Here is an 18,698-nt window from a genome sequence, read left to right as displayed (position 1 = left end):
ACTTGGAATACCTCACTCCAGGCTCTCCTTGACCTAAGGGTTTGTGTTGAAAAGTCTGCTGTGATTCTAATGGGCTTTCCTTTGCATGTGATTTGTTTCTTTTCTCTTACTGCTTGTAGTATTTTGTTTTTCTGTTGGATTTCTGGGATCTTGATTATTATATGTCTAGATGTAGATTTTTTTTGATCGTGGTTAGTTGGAGTTCTATATGCTTCACTTATCTGTATGTCCAATTCTTCCCTTCTGTTTGGGAAGTTTTCTGTCATTAATTCTGTGAAGAGCTTTTTTAGGTCATTTGCGTTTTCTCCTGCTTTTTCATGAATTCCTATCAGTCTTATGTTATTTTTCTTTGCATCGTCTAGAAGTTGTTGGATTGATTTCTCATGATCCCTTACTGTTTTTGAGAGACCTCTTTTTTCATGGCCACTGACTGCAATCCTATCTTCTATATCTGAAATTCTATCTTCGCAATCTTTAATTCTGTTGCATATACTTTCAGTAGAGTTTTTAATCTCCTGGATATCTGTTTGAATCTGTTTTATGGATTCCATTTCTTGCCTCTGTTGGGCATTCATTGTTTCCACTTCTTTCTTATGCTGAGTCTTCATGACTTCTATCATGGTCTTGAACTCATCTATTTTTTTGTCAGTTTCTATTCTAGAGTCTCAAATCATGACTTCCATTTTGCTCATCATCTCTCTGGTTAACTGGGAAATTATTTCTGATTTGAATTTTTCTAGAGCCTGATTGATCTGTTTTGTTACCTCCCGTGCTATGGGTCCAGGGTGTCCTGTTGGTTCACTATCAGACTTTTCATCCTCATTTGTCCTACTGTTTGCCATTGGTGAACTGGAAATCTGTCTTTGTGTCTTCCTTAAGTGTTATCTCATTTTTATTTTTGTTGTTGGGTTGTCCTTTAATTTCTGGGTGTTACTTAGATCTTCCTGATATAGTTGTGTTTTAGCTTTTGAGTTTCTAATAACTCATAGACATCCTCATTTTCATAATATCAGAGAAAACAACTCATTAAATCAATCACAGTCCTTTATCCCAATTAATATATTCAGCAGCCCAATAGGATCAAGCACAGCTTGCAAACTGACCACTTGTGGTAGTCATTAATCTATCGCCTTTAACCCATGTGAATTAGATTAATATGAAGAAGCAGCCCAAAATATGTTTGCAGTGAATACGCTTTTCAATATAGCATCTTTACCATTTAGGATGGGGGGTTAGACTGAGTTAGGACGAGAGGAGTAGATAAGTGAAAGAATTGGAGCAGGTTTGAAGTGAATCCAGAGGATGTAGAATTACCTTACTATCTTTACGAAGCTATTAACTCGAGGGGGGATAGAGATAGTGCAGGAATAAGGACAAGAATATATCCCCTTAACAATAACAGGCGCTTGCCTTCCCTTGAAGCTACAGAGTCATGAGTAAGGTAAAATGACTGCAGAAAAGAACATAAAGAGAAACCCCCCCAAATAGGAAAAATAATAAAAGAAGAAGTCTGAGTTAGGGCAGGAGCAGGAATAAAAAGGGAGATGTGGGGATAATATGGTGGAGCAAGAGTCTGAGTTGGAGAGAGAGGACAGAAAAAAGAAAGAAATTTTAGGGTGGAATGAAGAAAAAAAAAAAAAGAATTTGAAGGGCCTCTTTCAGACTGTGTCTCTGTTCTCATATTATACCACATGTACCAGCCATATGCAGAACCGAATCCCCTGATCTCGGCTAGCCATTGGCAGTTCCCCACGACTGAAACTGAACTCAGTCGATAGGGCCTAACTTGAGTTTCCCAACCCTCAGGGTTGAACTCCACTCAGTTCTATTACAGGTTTCCCCTGCCCTTTCTTTAAAGATGTTCAAGGTTGGGAGCTCAGAAAACTACCCTTTATGAGAACCTGTGCCTCTGCAGAGTTGGTCCAAGGACTGGCCCAATCAGGAGGTTTGAGAATGGGTGGGGGGGACAGGTCGTGGGGGTGTTTCAGGGCTGCCCACGCAGCTACTTTCCTTACTGGATCTGGTGGCGCGCACTCCGGGAGGTCCCGCACCCGCCGGGTGATCCCGGGCAGGCAGCTGGAGAGCAAGTCTCACTTATTTTGTGCTGAGAATCCCAAGTGGGAGAGAGGCATTCCGTCTTCCACTAGCACAGTGTCCATCCCAAACTGGTTAGTGCACCGCTTCGCAGGGACCAGGATGCTCAGCAGCCACTGGTCCATGGTCTCCAGGTGAGGGTCGGAGAGCACAGGGGCAACAGGGTCATGGGCCATGGCAGATTTTAAGGCAGACTTTAGTGCTCCATTCTTCAGGCAGTTCAGTCTGTTCCAAGTGCAGCACTGACAGAGAGGGACGAGAATGCTTCTCTCATCCAGTGAGGGGTCCCCAAAGCTTTTGGCCTTACCGAGAAGGATGAGCATACTAGTGCCTTTGGCACCTTGAAGCTCTCACAGTGACGACGGTCAGCATTGCCAGTCACGTAATCAAAGATAGAGAGGTCGGTGAATTCCAAGAGGCGTTGGCCTGAGTCACATGGGGACTTCTTTTCACAGCGTGGCAGGCGCTCTCTTCATACTCGCCCCTGGCCAGTTTGCCTTTTCAGTAAGTCCTGCCCCAGGGGTGTTGGTGTTTCTGGAGAGGCCGGACGTCTGGAAGCCAAAGTGTGACAGACCCCTCCATTGCTGGAGATTAACAAATCTGCCAACCACCAGAGGAGCTCAAGGAAACCAGAATCCTGTGCAAGTGAAAGGCTGCTACCTCTGCGTTGTGTCTGTCATAACTGGCGTACGGCTCCCCTTCCACCACAGAGTCTGGCCTCTGCTGCTTAGGTTTTTTTATTTTTTGGTACCAGGGATCAAATTTGGGTCCTTGCGCTTGCGAGGCAGGCAGTGACACCACTGAGCTAAATCCCCGGCCCTATACCGCTTAGGTCTGAAGACAATTTTCTGTCTTCCTTCAGGTATCAGCAAGGCTTTCAGCTGCTTCCCTTTATAACCCACATCAGCTTTAATGATTTTCTTGGTGGCCATGGCAGGTATGATTACCCTCAGCTCTGGGTCTCTTCAAGGTACACTTCCTGGGGCACCACCCACAAGGAGACTGCAAGGTATGGTCCAGCATGGGTGCCAGCTCTACTGCAAGCAAGCCTGTCATCATGCAGTGAAAAGCCCTCTGGTCCTCCTGGTTGGCAACTGATGTATCTACAAGTTGTCATTCAGGAAAACTTTGGTGAAGATAAAGATGACAAGGAATATTGCTTGCAGCACAACTGGCTGCTTTGGCTTTCTGTTGACTTCTTTTCCTTCTCCCTTGACCCAGTCTCTTGTTTACTTATCAAGGAGAATAGGTGATGATGGTTAGCAAGGAGATTGCATCATGACACCCTCTGTTCTCTTTCTTCACGAAAGCCCTCCACAACTCCTGTGTGGCCCTAGGCCAGCTCCATGGCCACCCCGCCACCTCTGGGGAGGGGCAGCCCCACGCTGCTCTCCAGCATGTTCTTTAGATGGTGCTGGTCTGGACACTTGACTTGCATGGTGTTGTTTAGGGCTTTGTGTGATCGGTAAAGTCCCTCTTGGTGCATCTGGCTAGGTGAAGTGGTATTTGCAGATTTCTCCTTAAGTCTGACCTGAATTTCCTCCATTTCTCCTGACTGCAGGATGCTCGCCAGAAGTTCCGTTCTGTCCTGGTTGAGGCAACAGTGAAACTGGATGAACTGGTGAAGAAAATTGGCAAAGCTGTGGAAGACTCGAAGCCTTACTGGGAGGCGCGGAAGGTGGCGAGGCAGGTGAGATGGACTGTTAATAGTGTGTGCGTGCCTGGTTTTGGATGACTTCGGAAGTGGGCACCACCTTGCTGCCTAAGTTGGTGCCCAGGCATTTGAGCAGCTAGGCCCACTTACAAGGATGTGCAGACAGAGGTGGAAAACCAGGTGTGTTTCTCCTCTCCTGCGAGGTGGCGGGAGGAACGGACCCCTGTGATACTTGCTCTTTGTCCCAAAGGCTCAAATAATGAGCCAAGGAACAGAGACCAAGAAAGAGCAGCTCTGGTCCAGCAGTTGTTGGGGACTATGTGGAAACTGGTTCTGGTTTCAGAGTTGTTTTCTTTGATCGCTATTGCTGTGATGATACAATGTGCTGCTTATTACCTCCCTGCCTCTGGGAGCCAGGCCCAGGGTACCAAGAAGAGAACCTATAAGTTACCAGTGCTAGCTGAGTGCAAGACCCTGGGCTGGGGGCTTTTCACATTCCCTTGGCCCATTTGGGCTTCCAGCTGGTGTCTCTTCAGGATGAATCACCAACCCTGTGGTATGAATTGAGATAGGAGTTCAGGTTTCTCAGAAGATCTAAGCAGCTGGTCCAAATTATAGTTTTGTAATAAATGACCAGGTGTGTTTTCCATAGGGATGATATCACGGGGGAGTTGGGGAATTAAGTCCCACAAATCTAGGAACGTATTAAAATTAGACCCATAGAGGATGGGGGGGCAGGATTTCCTTTCCTATTTCATATCTCCATGCACCTCTCAAATTTTTCCTTGGGGGATCCCTCTTCTGCTTTGATGAATCCTGCTGAGATCCCACCTTTGCATTTGGGTTTGCACTCTGAACCCTGTGCTGTTTCAGGTTGGACCTTGCCATGTATCTTGTGTTTACCTTTGCTCCTAGAGAGAATGACTACCTGAAACCATCTTCCTTTGATGGTCTGGTGACCTGGGCTGTGGAACACCAAAGTGCTAATTACTGGGGGTTCTGAAGTGAGCTCAAATAATCCTTCTGTCTTTTCTCTGGGCCCCACCTGTTCCAGGGAGAGGAAACACTTCTCAAATGGTACTTTCCAGTCCCCACAGATTCCAGAAACCCGGGGTGTTGTCCCTCCACATGGTCCACATTCCAGCAATCTTATGGGTGTCCCCTGTTCTGGGGATGTGTCCTACCCAAGGTTATAACATCCTTGAGCTAAAATTGAACAAAGGGTAAAGGTTAGTCTTGGGGAGAGATTTCTGCTTATTGCAAGTTGAACATTTCATACTTGGTATTTATACGGTCCCCTCTCTGGAAGTCTTCAACACTGGAATTTATTGCCCTCTGATTCTTCTCAGTCCCATAAGTATCTACAGATTTAACATTGCTAATCCAAGAATCTGAAATCTAAAATGCTCCAAAATTTGAAATTTTGAGTGTCAACATGCCAAAAGTGGAAAATTTCACACCGTGAAACTTAGTTTTGTGTACAAAATTAATAAAAATGTATGAAATTGCCTTCAGGCTATTATATAAGATATATATGAACCATAAATGAAAATTTCATTTCAAGTTGGATCCTGTGCGCCAAGTGTCTCATTATGTACATGCAAATATCCGCCCCCCAAATCTGAACTCTGAAATGCTTCGAGGCCTGGGCATTTTGGATAAGGGATACTCAAATCCATGCTAAAATCAGCCCACATGCTCTTTTAGAGGAGCAGGATCTGGCCTGCTCCTACCTTGGGATGTTTGAACTTTCTGTTTCTCTGTTTGGCATTGTCCCGATCCTGGTGTTTTCACCACCCCCTCCAATCCCAAATCCCATTTGCTCCATCGCCGTGTTTACACTGCAAGAATACAGAGGAAGGTTTCCAAATACTGAGCCAGATGAGTCAGTGAACAAACAAGTGCATAAGGGTCTGAGGAGATCAGTGTCCCCACTTGTCTCTCTTGATGTTGAGCTTTTCCTCTCCGTGGCCCTTTGTGCCCAGTGCCTTTGCTGCAGGGCAGTCAGGCAAGCAGAGGGGAGGAATGTGCTAAGTGAATCCCGCTTTGCCTGGGCTGGTTCCGTCCAGTTCTCACCTGGTGAGTGTGTCCTCAGTCGGCCATGGCACATCCTGGAGTAGATTTCCTACTGCTCCCTTCTTGTCTGTACCCCTGATTGTCCTTGGGAAAAGTTGATAGGAACTGGGCTTGGGCGGCCCCCAGTCTGCTGGGAAGTGGAGTGTGACACACTCCTTCCTCTCCTGCCTGCTCTTGGCCAGCGAGAATAATAATCGTGACAGCCCCCGAGTCCCTTGGGCAGCCTCTCAGTCATGAGGTCTGATCAGACGCTGCCTGGGTCCTGGGGTGACTGACTCACCCCAGGATGGATGTCAGGGGAACCGTGCCAGCTCTTTGCTCGTTAATCCTCCCCGTGACCTCCTCCCTTCCGGCTTGCAGGTGGGGAAGGAGGGTGAAGAATGGCCAGAGTCCCCCTTTGTCCTCAGCCTCAGGGGACTTTGTTGGCCTCTAGCTGAGGAGCTGGAAGGATGCTCAAAGGCTGCGGTTGGCACAGATGTGGTGCTCCGTCTCTGTGGATGGCGGGTTACCTGGACTTGGACCCAATATGACTTCCTCTGACCTTCCTGATGGAGAAGTGGGTGGTGTCCGCCTGCAGCTGCTACCAAGTGGGGCTTCCTGTTTTCTTCCCCTGGCTCTCTCCACGCCCCCTTCCTCTTTTATACTTACAGACCCATCTGAGTATGCACTGTAAGTGTGGTGGTCTCAGAGACTCCTTCAGAGCAGTTCTCCAGCGTGTGTCACGAGCCTGCACACTTATGAAACACCCATAGTCAAAGGACTAGCGAGGCTCTTAGGACTAACGCAGTGATGTGTCCGACAGCAAACTCATATGAATTTGGGGTTCAGCTTTGTTTAAAAAAAACAAAGGATTTACTGTGGAAATTTTAGAAAATAAACAGAAGAAAAAACAAGTTATATGTGCCCTCTCTCTCTTGCTCTCTTAAATCAGTGATTATATTACTGTATGTCACCCACTCATCCAGCCAGCTTGTCTGCCTAACATCAGAGGGCACTTATTGGTTTATGCGTTTGTTTTTGGTACCAGGGATCAAACTCAGGACCTTGTGATTGCTTGCAAGGTAGGCGACAGAACCGCTGAGCTAAATCCTCGGCCCTCAGAGGGTATTCATAAAGAGGAAAACCTTCCCAGTTCCTGGGATTTCTGTAAAGAGTTTATAAAGATTTGTTTATAAAGTTCTTGGGTCAGGAGAAATTATTATGTGTCAATGAAAATTTATATCGACTTTGTCCTTCCTGATGTCAACTCATTTTTCTACCAGTGAGTGGCATCTAATCCCATGATCTTGACAACTAAATTCAAATTCTGCCAATTGGAGTCGGCGTGGCATTTTTTCTGTGCTAGGCTGGGGGCAGGGAACTGGCTTTGATTTGTTGGAGCATTTTTATCCTTGAGCACAAGCTTTTTCAGGCCGCTTCAACATACCTGCCAGCCCATCTGGGTCAGAGTGGTAGGTTGTGCTGACAAGGGGGCCGTGGGACTCAGGAGCTCTGAATGCAGGTGTTTCTCCGCTAATCCTCCCCAGCCTCTCTTGTTCTCTGGAGTCTAGTTGATTTAACAGCAGCCTTGACCGCTTAATCACTGTCTGAATTGTTTTTCCCTTTTTAAGGAAAATTGTGATAAAACATAGAAAGATTACCATTTTAGCCATCTTCAGTGGAATTAAATGCAGTTGTGCAAACCTGACCATCACGCATCTCCAGAACTTTTCATCTTCTCAAACTTAAATTTTCTATTCACTAAACAGTAAGTCCCCATTTGTCCCTTCCCTCAGCCCTGGGCAACCACTCTTCTGCCTTCTATTTCCATGAACCTCGTGTAACTAACTAGGATTCACACAGTTTTTGTCTCTTGTGGTTGGGCCATTTCACTTAGTGTAATGTCCTTAGTGGGCATCCGTGTTTTACTGGGTGTCAGAATTTGCTTCCCTGTTAGGCGGGATGCTTTGTATGCACCCCACTTTGTTCACCCAGTCACCCACCCATTTGGTCATGGGCATTGGGCAACTTTGTTGGTTTTTTTTAAGGGTTGGAAAGTGTCAGAAGGGAGCATAACACGTTTGGGAACTTGAGGATCATTGTAACTCAAAACAGTGAGGGTCCATCAGTGCTCACAGTTACCTGTTGGGCATGTGTGGAGCCCCCTAAGGCCATGCTCTACGTTTAACCTCCTTTAGGAAAGTAGGTGAGTGGGGGAGCGTTGGAGATTTGTGGAGTGGCTTGACCCTAGGACAGCTGGCGAAGCCTGCCCTTGGAGCCAGACTGCCTGGCTTCAGATCCCACGTCACAATCAGTAGCTCTGGGACCTTAATGTGTGTGCCTCGGTTTTTTCATAAAATGGAATCACATTTTGGCTTTTGCTACAAACCAGACCACTCCAGAACTTAGCAGTTTAAAACATTTATTGATCTCATGCTGTTTTGCTGGGCAGTTTCTGCTCTCAGGCTGAGCTGATCTCGCGCATGTCCTGTCAGCTGGCTGCTGGGGATGGCTGACCTGGTCCTTTTCACATGGAATCAGGATTCCAGGAACAAAAAGCACACACCCTCTTGAGTCTGTTTCCCATGTGTTAACAAACACACTTGTAGCTAGAGTGAGTCCCACTGCCAGTCCCGGTTCAGGAGATGAACAGAGAATACGCTCCACCTGCCAAGTATTCTGGCCCGTTTTTAATTTACCATAGTGATTGACTTATTAATATAAAGTATGAAGATTAAAGAAATATTATTTTTCCAAATGTAACAAAAATTGTACAGATAGAAGAGCCAGACCTTCACTGGCCGTAAGCTGTAGAGATTGTGGGTGAAGAGCCATCCCAGCAGACTGGGATCCCACTCAGAGGCTTGTGAGGGTGAAGTGTGCAGAGGACCAAGAACGGGGAGGGAGCAGCTGACTTACCTTTTGTCTGACCCAGAGCACTAAGCGGGGTGGCAGGCGGGGATGCGAGGGTTTAGAGTTATGTTTCCAGTGACATGGTACTGCACCCCTGAAGTCATATGTTAATCCCGGAGAAATGGAGTATCTCACTCTTCCTTTGCTGGGAAACTAGACGTTTTCCCATGTGAAAGACCCTCCCAGAGTAGAGAATGAAAGGCCGAGGTTTTGCCAAGGAGGGTATGGACTCGAGGGTATGTCAAATGTGGGTTTTCACTTTCTTGTCCAGGGGTGATTTTTTAATCCTTCTAATTTATTCTTTTTCTTTCCACTGTTTACTGGGCACCGGCTAATTGCCAGGCACTGTTTGCGCCACTTGTGTGAAATACCAAGAGCAGAACAAAGATCCTGTTCTTAGAGAGCTTACGTTCCCGTCTTGCAGATCTCATGAAAGTGTGTGGGACAGGCCACTTTGATCAAAAGTATCGTCTTTGTTATGATCTAAAGTGGGGGGGCCATGTGTATGTGCACTTTCACCGTCTGAGTTGGAGTGGACTGGGGGGTGGCAGTGGCACTGAAAAGCCTTTCCTGTGCGTCTCCCCCGTGCACATTACCGACGTGGGCACGGGCTGCATTCTGCCCTGCAGGAGCCCCTCACTCACGGGCAAGGTGGTGGGGTGACGAGACGCCAGGGCAGCTGCACTGCTCTGTGGCTGAGGCCCTGCTCCTGGGTCCTGAGAAGCTCTAGTTGTGACGTCAGTGTCTTCTATGTGTTTCTGCTTACAGGTGCCTTATTTGATATGGAGGTGTATCATATGGATACAGTACTCACTGTTTCCCTACTTCATATTTCCGTATAGTAAACGCTAACCAAGAAGGACTGCACGTTTTCCTGACCCTGCAAGTCTCTGGCTTTCAGCCTCATAACCCTGCTGTCTCATGTCTAATCTGTCACGATCTCTCAGACAGGAGGCCAAATGGAGCTCACAGATTTAGCCCTTTTCCTCCTTTTCCGGCAGCTTTGTCCTGCACCACAGATGTTCCTTTAACCCTTACCAGAGCAGGCCCTGTTGGTATCGACGTTTTCCTTTTCTGGACGTATTGTGTTACTGCCTCATTAACACTGAACTCGTGGCTAACAACACTGCAGCTCATGAATGAAGCTCAGCTCACGTGTGTGTGTTCTCCGCGAGGTTCAGCCCGCCTGAGCTCAGCAACACTAGAAATCGCTTCAGCACTGTACCTGGGGCCAATTTAAACAGCGAAGTCAACAAAGAGCACAAACACCTGACAACAAGGCACTGAATGGGCTGTGGAGAGGACCCTTGTTTTCAGCACGAGGGCAGAAACAGGGCCAAGTGGCCAGAAACGAGGATGTCAGACGGCAAATTTTCTTGCAGCCTTGCAGGTCTGTGCACGAGCCTGAAAGCACAAAGATCCTGAAAGTTACAAGGTTTAAGAAGTAGGCACACGCACACGTATGGAGTCTGTGAAGACACTGAGGGGCTGACTGTGTAAGAGCCAGGTGGGAGGGCTCGGGTGAGGTCCGGGAAGGTGCTGTCCACCAGGAAAGCCTGGAGGAAGGCATTCTTGAGGCCTGAAGGCCTGAGGGAGGCTGATGTACTGGACGGAAGATCGGAGCTCTGAAGTGGGAGGAGGCAGTGTGGTTGTGGGTGTGGTTAGTATGTGAGCAGAGAGCCTTGGGGAGGAGGCTTAGGGGGGCAGGCATGCGAGGGGCCTTACAGTGACAACCTGGCCTTCAGACTTGGCGGAGAAGCTGCAGAGCAGCCACAGGGCTCTCTCGGGCAAGTGGCTTGTGTCGTCTTGGGAGGCTGATGAGTTACTGGTGCCGGATGTTGTGTCCCTGTATTCACAGTAGCACCGGTTTCTGAGCTCTCACAGTGTGTTAGGTACCGTGTCTACTGTTCTGTGTAGGAAGATCATTTTTCTCCCCATTCTTGTCCCCTTTTCATCTTGTAGTCTTGGAACCAGAAGACCACTTACTGGACCTTTTCATGAGCCTTTCTGGCTTGGCAGCCTCTCCTGAAGTGGCGAGACTCCCAAGGATATAGTCAAGATTATGTCGCCGACGGAAGGGTGCCAGAGAGGGGGACCAGGCTTCCCAAAAGCTGTGGAGTTCACCCTTCAGGGTGTTCAAGTGGACGCAGCTGGGCGCCTTGGCTGAGGGAGCCATCCGCTGTGGGCGGGGAAGTTGGGAGGCAGTGCTAGGGAGGTGAGGGTTTGATGGAAGAGTGTGTCTGAAGGTCGGAGATGAAGGGTGGAGGGGAGGGGAAGACGAGAATGATCTGAACTCTCTGTCCCCAGGCACTTTGCCAAGGACTCCACATGCCTGAAGGTCACCTCTTTATCTTTTCGGAAGAAACTGACCGAGGCTTGGTGAGGTTGAGTTCTCCGTGGCACTTAGCACGGAGCTGAGCTGTGGGAGAAAGTGCCGCACAGCCAGGTGACAAGGTGGTGTTTGTTTGTCTTAACACTGAGGCTGGGGACACGAGTAACATACCTGTGAGGGAAGCAGCGGAGAGGGAGCCTAGGTCTGCCTGGTGCTTCTTCGACAGTGGGCACGGAGGGACAGTGGGTGCACAGCACAGCTGAGAGAGTTGGGCAGAGGCCTGCTGCACTGGCAGGCTGTCTGCTGGTCTTAAGCTCATCTGGACAGTTTCCGTGGGGCTTCTGGGCCAGGGACCTGAGAGGCTCTTGTTCTCGTGGTCTGCAGCCCTGCGGAGTCCTCCCCTCCCTGCTCTCTGTCCGGCTCTCCTGGGACGTCAGTCCTGCTGGGGACAGTTCTAACCATGGGACTTGGGTGAGGAGGTCTGGCTCAGTGACGTCCATCCCCGTGGCCCTGGTCGCATTCTTCTGGGTGGCCACAGGCCAGTTCCTGGGAAATGCGTCACTCCTGCTGTCCGAAGTAAGGGCAGGCGGTGGGGTGCTGGGTCACCTGTCTCAAAGCAGAGTGATTTATAGCAAGAAAGGCGAGCACGCTGATGGTTGTTAACTCTGTCTTGCCTGAGAGACTTGGTGGGAGATCCTGGGGAAGGAGCAGCTGCATTTTGGAAGCCTTGAATCTTGAATTAGGTGGGGTCCGGAGGAAGATGAGTGGCAGTTTCTGCCCAGGGCCAGAGGTCCCTGCTGGAAGCTGGTTTGGGCCTGTAGTCAGAAGCTGCCTACCTCTTGGAGAGGGCTGTGCCTCCTGCTTGGTGGCACTGCTCAGGAGTCTTGGGCTGGGGCTGGAGCAGCTGGAGAGCTGCTGATCTCGAGGTTTTTCCCTTTGAGTGGTGGCACGGGCCTCTTGGATTTCACGCTTCACTGCCTTGCAGGCAGCGGGAATCCTGCCCTGGAGTGTCACCCAGGCAGTAGCCCACCCGTCCCTATTTCAGTTGGAGTTTCACTGCCACCTTGGCTCTTCGCTCAGACTTGCTGGTTCCCACAAGAGCTGCTGAATGGGCAGCTTGCTTTCTGGAGCTGATGGATGTTGGTTTGTCACCACAGAATCGCAGTCAGGGGGAAGCAGGGTGTGGAGTTTGTACCCTCCTGCCGCCATGAAGCTCCGTGTGAGTTTCTTTTAGCTGCTGCTTCATTCCCTGTCTGTGAACCACAGGTGGGCCCCAGAAAGAGTGCAGTGCAGGGTGGTTGATTCTTCTTCAGTTGAAGACAGTCAGGCTTTGGATGTATTTCTGCTCCAGTAGGCCTTGCTGTGTGGTCCTGTGACAGTTTGGGCCCTGGCCGGATGTGACGTTCCCCTTGAGCGCTCTGGTGCACCTTTCTGTTCTCTTTCCTGACCTAGAGGACGCCCCTGGTTTCCTCTTTTACTTCTCTCCCACCCCCCCCACCTGTCACTTCATTACTGTCCCCTTGCCCTGCAAGGATCTTATACCCACTGAGAAGTACGCGACATGATGTGGAAACTGACCGTTTCTCTGGGCTTTCAAGCATTCTGATGTCAAAGCGCTCCCTGCTTGGGGTTCTCTGCCTTCAACCTGAGGACTGCTGCTTCCCAGCACAGCCCTCAGCACAGGCAGTGGCTTCTTCAAGTGTGTGGGACAGAGCCACACAGACCAAGCCGGAAGTGCTCACAAGTCCTGCCCTGGGAAGTTTTCATCTTGTCTTGGCTGGCTGGCTTCTCTCTATCTGTGTGTGTGTGTGTGTGTGTGTACACGTATGTGCATTCTGGGCATAAACGTGATGTAACTGAGCTATATATACCCCTGGCCCAGGCAGAGTTTTCTTTTCCGTACAGGGATATGTCTTTGAGTTTAAGCCAGTTAGAGTTAGTGAGATGTCCCCTTAAGTTTGAGGTTTTTTTTTTCTTTTTAAGACAGGGTTTTATGCTGGAGCCCAGGCTGGACTCAAACTTCCCATTTTCCCAGCTTCTGAATAGGGAGGGTGGAGGGGCTGAAGGGAGGGCAGGGGAATGGAGAAAAATAAGAACCAAGATACATCATGTAAAGGTACAAGTTGTGGGATTACAGTTAGGAGCCACCATACCCAGTTTGAAGTACTTTTTTGAGCTACTTGTATTTATGTATATATTTATGTATTTTGGTGCTAAATCTGGCGGCTCTGCCAATGGGGGAAGTTGTATCGCTGCATCAGCCAGATGCTGAGCTCGTACCGTGAGGAGCTACACAGGGATCAGTGCAGACTTTGCTGTTTCTCAGCCTGTGTCCTTGAGCAGGAGCGTGCGGTACACTGCAGAGCACTCAGCGTGCTGCCCAGCTGCTTAAAGAGAAATGGGGTTTCTAAGAGAAAAAAGTGGGGATTAAAATTTCTTTCTGTTCCCCCACAACCCTTGCTAGTGTGGTTGTTCGGAGCTGATAACCCATTGGCTGAATTCCAAAGGGAAGCCACAAATATTGAGTTTCTTCTGAGAATATTCTGAAGCCGGGCATGGTGGTGCCCTGTAATCCCAGCACTCTGAAGGCTGAGGCAGGAGGATCATCTTGAGTTTGAGACTAGCTGGGCTACATAGTAGTGAGTAGAAGGCTAGCCCAGACTAAAAAACAAAAACAAAGACAAAAAGTCTTCTGTAATGTGGGCTCCTCAGCTATTCTTTCCCTCCCTTCTCCCCTTAATGGTTCTTTTATGGGGGAGTACATTTTAAGTGTACAGTACAGTTACATTCGTCATTGGGAATTTGTACCTTTACATGATGCATCTTGGTTCTTATTTTTTCCCCATTCCCCGGCCCTCCCTTCACCCCCTCCATCCTGAGCTATTTACAAAGACTTTGTTTCCATTTTTTCCTTTTCTCATATTTTTTCTTTTCCCTTCTTTCCTTTCTCCCTCTCACTTTCCCTACTCCTTCAGGCCTTTTCTTCCTATTTCACATTATCAGTGAAACATTTATACTTTTGGTTTTCATACAAGAGAAACTATTTGTTATTTACACGTGTGTCCTATTTATTTCACTTAAGAATGTGGCCTCAATGTGCGTCCATTTAACTATAAATGTTTCTAGTTTCTCGTTCTTTGTGGCTGAGTAGTACTGCATTTTATAGAAAATAAAACACATCTTCTTTATCCAGTCTCCACTTGATGGGCAATTGGGCTGTTTTCAGGCTTTAGCTGTTACAAACTGTGCCACTGTAAACATGGGTGTGCATATATCGCTGTGGTATGATTTTTTAATTCTTGGAAAGATACCCAGCAGAGGTATAGCTGGGTCAAATGGGACCTCAAATCCTAGCTCTTTGAGGTATCTCCATATTGATTTCCACAGTGGTTGCACCAGTCTGCACTCCCACCAACAATGGAGAAGGGTTCCTTTCTCCCCACAACCCCACCAACATTTGTTACTGGTCAATTTCTTGATAGCAGCTAATCTTTCTGGGGTGAGGTGGAATCTCATCTGCATCTCTCAAATGACCATTAATGTTGAACATTTTTTCATGTTTATTTGCTGCTTTTACTTCTTTGTCTGAGAAATGTCTGTTCACCCTCAGATGCCCATTTTTTACATGGGTCTTTATATTTGTTTTTATTTGCTGCTTTTACTTCTTTGTCTGAGAAATGTCTGTTCACTTCAGATGCCCATTTTTTACCTGGGTCTTTATATTTGTGGGGGGGGGTCCTGATTTTTCATAGTTCTTTATATATATTCTAGGTAGTAGACCTTTGAGGAACAGCTGCTAATTTTTTTTCCCACATTGTAGGTTGTCTCTTAGCTCTGTTAGTGGTTTCTCTTCCATGCAATGCAGAAGCTTTTAAAAACATGAGATCCCAGTTGTTGATTCTTTGTGCTAGTTGCTGTGCTATGGAGGATTTGTTCATAAAGTCTTTTCCTATGCCAGTGTCTTCGAGAGTTCTACCTAACTTATCTTCCAGCAAGTTTAGTGTTTTTGTTTTAATATTTAGATCTCTAATCCACTTCGATTTCAGTTTAGTGCATGGCGAAAGGGGCCTAGTTTTCATCTTTGGCAGGTTGAAGTGTAGTTTTTCCAACACCATTTATTAAAGAGGCTATCTTTCCCCAGTGAGGATGGTTGGCTCCTTTGTCATTGATGAGGTAGCTGAGTGTGCTTTCCTTGATGATTCTTGATTGCCTTTATTAGTTTGTTCTTTTTCCGTTTAAGACTTTCTGGGCACTGGTGAGCTTGTGCCGTCTTAGAGGAAAGAGCACCTCTGCTTCAGTTCAGGAAATGGTGAGCAGTTTAGGAAGCCTCTGTTTGAGACAGGAGGATCACTGAGCTTGAGGCCAGCCTGGGGTACACAGTGAGACTCTCCCCCCCCAAATATATTGTTTTGCCTATTAATTATCATCCCCAAGTATATTCCCCAGTCCTTTGGCAAAGCACAGTAGCTAGAAGAAGAGGTTCTGGACCTTTTACATTATTTTTGTTTGGTTTTATTTATTTATTTATTTTAGCAAAAAGCAGTGGCAAAGTTTATTTGAAAAAGTACAAGTGAAGAATGAGGGAGAAACTGGCTCTGCAGCATGATCTTGGGCTGAGTAAAAGAGATAAGAGCAAGATAACACCCTGGAGGAAGCAGCGTGGACTAACTAATGTGGAGAAAGCCAAGACAGCCAGTTTTGTTTGTGTTTGTTTTTTGAGACAGGGTCTGGCTAATTGTCTTGCACTCACTCTGTAGCCCAGACTGGCCTCAAACTTGCAACAGTCCTCCTGCCTCAGCCTCCCAAGTGCTGGGATTATAGGTGTGTGCCACCATGCCCAACCGTTTTTATTTCTAAAAATGGTAAAGTGTTAAAGTGTCCTGAGGTTCTCCCAGTCCTTTGAATTGCAAGTCTCTTGACCTCAAGCCCAGACCAAGAAAATTTTTTCTCTAAAAAGTCTGGGAGGTCTCTCTTCCCACCAACTAAGCACTCAGGTCTTACAGGTTCTTTGAGAAAATTTGTTGGAAGGAGATAATGGGGTATAAGGTATTGCATTCATTTATGTAGGCTTCTTTCCTGTCTGGCCCCATCCCAACACCCAAGGCCATAGAAAATTATTCAGATGAAGTTCAGCAGCCTGAAATTCTGATATTTACATTGCCCTGTGCACAAAATCGTGGTCTTATATCAATTAGGATATCAATTAAAAATTGTGTATGTTGAAAAAATTTTCATTTGTCTTTAAGGAGCAAATGACTCAAAAACAGTGGCCTAGCTGGGCATGGTGGTGCACACCTGTAATCAGGGATACTTGGGAAGCTGAGGCAGTGAGATGAAAAGTTCAAGATCAGGAGCATATGTTCAAGCCCAAGGTGGGCAGTTTAGTAAGACCCTTTGAAAAAATAACAAGGGTTGGGGATGTAGTTCAGTAGTAGAGCGCATGCCTACATGTGCAAGCCCCTGAAAAAAAAGGGTCTACAGTACTTGGAAATTTCACGAGACACACTGCTTCCATTGCCTTACTTAGTACCTGGTCCATAGTCACCGGTAGCTGTAGGGGAGGCTTGGTGTGGAGTCTCCTGGCTTGCTAGGAAGGATGGTTTCTAAGGAAGCGAGAATGCATGTTGAGAGGCAGCTAAGAGACTCTGACACATCTGCACTGTGGCTCTTCTGTCTTCTGCAAGGCTGTGGCAGGTCGGGAGATGGGCACACCTGACACTCGGAGCACAACCGGGGCTCCCTTGAGCAGGGAAAGACCATACTTGCCTGCATCCTCTGCTGTCTCACTTCGGCCCTACGTGGTGTGAGGTAAAGCTTTCTTTCCGTGTTGCGTTGCAGTCTTGTGAGGAAATGCTAGCTTCCTACAAAGGTATAACGGTATGTGTGTATGTTTCGTGCAGTCCAGAACCAGATTTTCTTCCAGAAATACTAGTTACCCATTTCCCACTGGGCTCGCCTTTGGTGTGAGCCCTCGTGGCTCACCCAGACCCTCGGAATAGCCTTTCCACTGTCTTCCCACCTCTCGTGGTCCTTCTTCCCCACTTCCTGCCAGCCAAGATTTTTTGTCAAAGTCGCTTCTGCTGATAGCCTTGCTCAAAACACATGCGTGTGATGGTTAGTTTTATGTGTCAGCTTGGCCGGGCCGCGGTGCCCGTGTACGTGGCCAAACGTTACCTTAGGTGTTTCTGCAAGGATGATTTTGGATGGATTGATTTCGATTGGCGGACTTTCCCTAAAGCAGCTTGCCCTGGGGGGAGGAGCTTGTGATGCGGTTGATGCTTGAAGAGAACCAGGGTGACTTCAACCAAGAGGAGATTCAGCAGCAGAGGCCTCGGCACTCACTCTTTCCTGGGTCTTCCCACCCTGCAGATTTAGGACTTGCCAGCTTTTTTTTAAACACCAGATCGGTCACATGCTGACGCTGTGTGGCTTGAACACGTAGTCCTCAGCGCATGAACCAAGGGGTCTGGATGTGCCAGCTCTCCTGATCACACAGCCAGGGGATTCCTTAAGATCAGCCTCGCTGTGCACACACCCGTCCTGTCGGTCTGTTCCCCTGGAGAGCCTGGCTGATACAGCGCATTCTTCTGCCTGCAGTGCCAAGCCTGACACCCAGCGTGGTGCGTGAGATTTTCCAACCTGGCCAGCTCTGCCCTCTCCCTGCCTCTCTGCTGTGCTTTGGTGTGTGCCCTCCTGTCCGCTGCCGCTCACGGTTGCCAGGGACTTCGGGCTTCAGTCACAGCGTCTGAGTAATCGTGGAAGATTCCACATCACTGTCTGTGCTGTTCCCCTTCCAGATTGACTCACACGCTGATGGTGGTCATTAGCCCCACGAGGTTACTTCAGTATAAATTAACATGAAGCGAAACTACACATTTGGTTCTTCAGGCTCGCAAGCCAAATGTGGCTGATGGCTGCTATTTTGGGACAGTACAGAGAACATTTCCATCCTTGCAGAAAGTCTTGGGGACAGTGCTGCTTAGCTTTCACGCGCTGACTTACTCAAACGAAGGCACGGATCAGTGTAACTTCCATGGACACTTCCTGCAGTCCCTCCCTCCCTAAGCTTTCCTTCAGCTCTGCTTCTCTGAGAACGTGATGAAAGGTATGGCTTGCTGAAAACAGACCTTTGATTTGCGTGGGTGCATAAATTATAAACCCAGCTTCTAGGCACTCATCGGCTGGCTGTCTTTGGATGTCCTGCGCCTCCTGTGGGTTGATGCCCAGGAGCTAATGCTGTGTACCACTTGCTTCCATGCTGCTCACCGTGCCTGTTCTGAGCAGCCATGGGTAGGCTTTTCCATCCGGGTTTTACAGATGAGGAAACTGAGGCCCAGAGAAGTACAATATAGGGAACAGGGTCGCCCAGCACCCGAGTGGTCTGGCCAGGACTTGTCCCAGGCGTCTTGTGTCGGGATCTGTGTCCGTAGCCTCCCAACTCTGAGTGAAAGAACGCTGTCTAGGAGTGTGAGCTTCCTGAGGATGCTAATCGCATCTCCTTGATGCCTGGTGCAGAGAAAGGTGAAGTTAATCCTGGCTGTAAGGATAATGCCCGGAACGGAGCGTTGCAAAGTCCTCAGGGATAACTCCGTCTGCCTGGATGCTTGATTTCTCCCTGTAGCCATCTCATCCTCTCATCCCTTGGTTCCT

General features: G+C 48.0%; 1 pseudogene; it reads right to left on the bottom strand.

Moving 5' to 3' along the window:
- Nucleotides 1-2,069: 2,069 nt before the first annotated feature.
- On the bottom strand, nt 2,070-11,548 carry LOC117283622 (annotated as a pseudogene).
- Nucleotides 11,549-18,698: the final 7,150 nt, after the last annotated feature.

This window comes from Fukomys damarensis, unplaced genomic scaffold, assembly GCF_012274545.1.
Source record: "Fukomys damarensis isolate Sample0158 unplaced genomic scaffold, DMR_v1.0_HiC HiC_scaffold_28, whole genome shotgun sequence".
Classification (NCBI taxonomy): domain Eukaryota; kingdom Metazoa; phylum Chordata; class Mammalia; order Rodentia; family Bathyergidae; genus Fukomys; species Fukomys damarensis.
Note: the sequence above shows the minus strand (reverse complement) of the source record. Positions and strands in the feature narration are given on the sequence as shown.